The following is a 3,927-nucleotide window of genomic DNA, read 5'->3' as shown; positions in this document are numbered from 1 at the left end:
CTTTTGCTCAGAGTTTGCCTGGTCCTCAGATCACTCCGTGGGGCAGCCCCCAAGCCTCCCCATGGTGTGAGCAAGTGTTTACTCCTGGCTTGACTACAGAAGGTGGACCAGGGCAGTGACCCTCAACAGGCCTCAACCTATGGTGCAGACAAGAGACTATAGGAGGAAGGGGCCCCAGGCTGAGGCATTGAGGGACAGGTGGTCAACAGCGCTTCAGGTTAAATAAAGGAGGCTATTTTCTTAGTGTGGATTGCTGCCTTTGGTAAGAACATGTCCATCTTGCCATTCACTCCACCACTCCACTTCTGCTGGGGTAGAAGAAATCATTTGGTGGACCTGGAGGAGCAGGTAGAGGAGAACAGAATGGACAGGCAGAAAAAAATGGTATGAAAAAGAAGTTAAAAGTTTGAAAAAGAAACTAAAGAAAACAGGTCAATTAGATGAGCTTGAGAAAGCCATCACCACTCAAAATTGTAATATTAAAGGTGTTACCACACCAAGTACTTGTACTGAAATTTGGAGACTGAGTACACCAAATATGATAGATCAATGGGATAAGACAGCCCTGTCATTGAAAAGGACTGCCACATTTTATGTGTTGCTGATCATGGTTCTGGCCTAACCATCACAGTCATCACAAACTCAAAGCAATTGTAAACTGTGAATGTGCTTTTAATCTCTAAAAGGATGAAGTATGTTTACTACTACCAGAGATTTGAGACACAAGTTTTGCCTCCAGTATTGAAATCCCAACCAGACTGCCACCTCTAGATGATTGTACCTATTCCATCCCAGAAAACAGTAATTTCCCAGTGCGAACCAAGCCACAGAGTAACTATATCTCAGAAACTTCATCTCCTTTTTGGATATATCAGGGAAGACGGAAAAACAGGTGATCAACAGATGAACTAATGTATGGCTATAGGACCTCCCACACAACTATCTCCCATTACTCTTTCTCTGTTAATCATAGTTTGAATTTGCAGCCAGTTACTCAGACCTTGTACTTTGGTGTTCAGCAGCATATCATGAATTAAACCAGAGAGTGGCAGACGGAGACTTTCCATGCATCACAGCTCTCACTCCCTGTAGATGGTGTCACAGATCCAACAAACTCAGAAAGGTCCTGCACAGGATTATTCTCCAATGTTAACCAAAATGCTACTGTAGAAATGGCAAGAAGACATATAGGAAGAGGAATGTGCTTATGTTAGATAAGTGGGGAATTTTTTACTGAGTACCTAAGTGATAGTGTAGTCTTTGTGCAGAGCCCCAAGTGTAATCAGAGATCAAGCTGGCCCCTGGCAACAGAGTGTAAGATTCCACCAGACTGCAATCTCAAGATCTTCACCAACAGCAGAATTTTCTGCTCTTCTTGCTCAGTGTGCTAATCAGAGTTTTGAAGTTGTGTATCAACTAACTAGGATGTGCACCATAAGAATGAGTTTTGTGAAAGGGTAGGAAGCAGAATACAGAAGCGCAGATGGTAATGAGCACTTGCTAGATTGAACTTCATCTGAATGGACGTCTACAGTGGTTGGACAGAGTATTAGCTCACATGTGATCCCTTCTGTGTGTTGCTCAAGCATGTCATAAAGTTTCATTATCAGTCAATCCCATCAAAAGGCTTAATGTAATAACTCTTTTGTCATAGTATTTGTCATAGCTTCATGGGTTTATGTGTGTTATGTCCAAAAACTTATGAAAGAAAAAGCACTTAAAGTCTTATTAATGGCAGCGCCTTGTAGAATAGGTTTTCTGTGTTTGAATATTAAATGAGAAAATTAGTTTCAATAATACCCTCCCATACAGGAGGAAGAGATTTTAAAGACATGCTGATGTCATCTTGGGCATAAAGCTGAGTGTCCCAAAGGTTTATTAAAAACAGTAGTAGTTATGTGTACAGGTAATGTATCATGATTCAGTATCATAGTATTTGTGCTACTTATATACATTTTTAATTTGCATAACTTAGGTATTTGTGTGCAGCTTCTTGATTTAATCATGCCTTCATAAAGTTACAGTTATCTAATCTGTTATTCCCCCTTACCCATTATTTTTGTCTTTTCAAAATATAGAATATATGTTAAGTCTGTCATATTATCATTTAGAAACAGATTTTCCTTGTAGGAAAACTAATTTTTCTGCCTTTTACCAAAAATAATTTTTTTGGGGGGAGGTAAAATAAAATAATATAAAACACCTTGCAACAAAAGATAATTCTTTCAGTCTTTAAGAAAAACAAAAATATTTTAATCTAGTTACTGTATTAAGTAGTCACATTTGTAAAAAATAATAATTCAAATAAATTAATATGTAGAAAATAAATAAAAATTAGAATTCAAAATTAGAAAATAAAGCATTTCGTCTGTCTTACTGATTACTTGCTGCTAATAAGAATTTTCCCTGCTATTGAAGTCCGCCTGACTTTGCCTGTAGAGAGTTTATACAAATGAATATATTTGTGACCTTTCCTTCTAAAAAATAAAAATCTCTGTGGTGACAAACATGCTATTTCCACTTAAATCAAATTTCATCTCACGGTTTTAGAATTATGCACTTTTCCAATATTTACAGTGAAAAACATTTAGAAGCATCAACTATGGCCTACATTTTACTTTGGCCTGTAGTTTGTATTTCCTGTTATCTTAAAAAAGTGTTGAGTGATATACATATCTGATAGTTGCCCTTTGATAACTGTGAACAGAATGAATGTTGTGAAAGTAGGGGAACTTATAGATTGTGATTAAATCTTTCATTCTGTTATTGGGTGGTTATTAGATTAGTTATCATGAGGAATGTTTAACACTTTGCACAAGCCTGAGGCAGATCATAGATATCTTTTATTGAAGTCCTGTAGCATATATCTAAATTAATTTTATTCAAAATCTATTCATTCACCACCTTTTGTATGACCAGTTTTTACCAGGAGCAGAAAATATCTTTGAAAAACAGATTCTCTCCTTCCTGCCCCCAAACCATTATGTGGTTTAAGAGATAAATTTCAACACAGTATCTTTAAAAGTATATGGTTTTGGCTTAATAATCAGAAATTATAGTTTTAGAGTTTAGCCAAAGAATTGGGATACATTAAGAAGTCTAGGTAATAATTGCCTCTCTGAGACATTATATGAGACATTTCTAAAAAATAAATGTATTTTACTAGAGGTTCAACTGACAAAATAGACAATATAAAATGTGTTATTTATCATGAATCTGTTAATAAAAAATGAGGAAGTTGATTAATGACATTATAAACATGACCTTAATGAAGCTAGTATTAAATAAAATATCCAATTAGTTGGATTTCATTACCTTGCTAAAAGAAATTTTCCTGTGTGCTGTAGAAAAATGTTGCAAAAAATTGAAAACCTTTGAATGATATATTATGTGCTGTTGATGATTTAAAACTTTAGTGGTGGTAAGAGTATAATCTGATTTGTGTGTTTGGGCAGATCACTCTATTGATCTTATACATGATACCATTCCACTTGGCAGATGAAATTGAAAATGAATGTCCAAAATGATGCATTTTATTTTCAGTGCATATAGTCATTAAGGCTAGATGTCAGAATGCTAGCAACTACTATATCCTAATAGATTTACTGCAAATATTGAAAGGAAATTCCACATTACCAAATTCTGTACAATATCCAAAACAAGCAAAATATATGATTTATGCACGTTTATAACATAATCCAATAGGCGTATTTCTCCACTGACACATAGCATTTACCATGGTTAGTTTCACATAGTAAGCTTATTTAAAGGTATGTTCACTTTTTAATTTCAACTCATAAAGCCAGGGAACATATTTGTATAAGGTTTTACAAATTGTGCCTTCATAATTTAGCTGCTCTGCACTGTGCTTTTTCTACTTTGTCATTCTTGTACCTTATGTTGACTACAAAGTAAGGGTGTATACTT

At 35.2% G+C, this 3,927-nt stretch overlaps 1 pseudogene; it reads left to right on the top strand.

Annotated features, from left to right (window-relative positions):
* The first annotated feature begins 270 nt into the window (after positions 1-270).
* On the top strand, positions 271-1,596 carry LOC112834122 (mothers against decapentaplegic homolog 2 pseudogene; annotated as a pseudogene).
* Positions 1,597-3,927: the final 2,331 nt, after the last annotated feature.

Source organism: Callorhinus ursinus, unplaced genomic scaffold, assembly GCF_003265705.2.
Source record: "Callorhinus ursinus isolate GAN/ISIS: 27379988/994484 unplaced genomic scaffold, GSC_fseal_2.0 scaffold1, whole genome shotgun sequence".
NCBI classification, from domain to species: Eukaryota; Metazoa; Chordata; class Mammalia; order Carnivora; family Otariidae; genus Callorhinus; species Callorhinus ursinus.
This window is presented reverse-complemented; position numbering and strand designations above follow the sequence as displayed.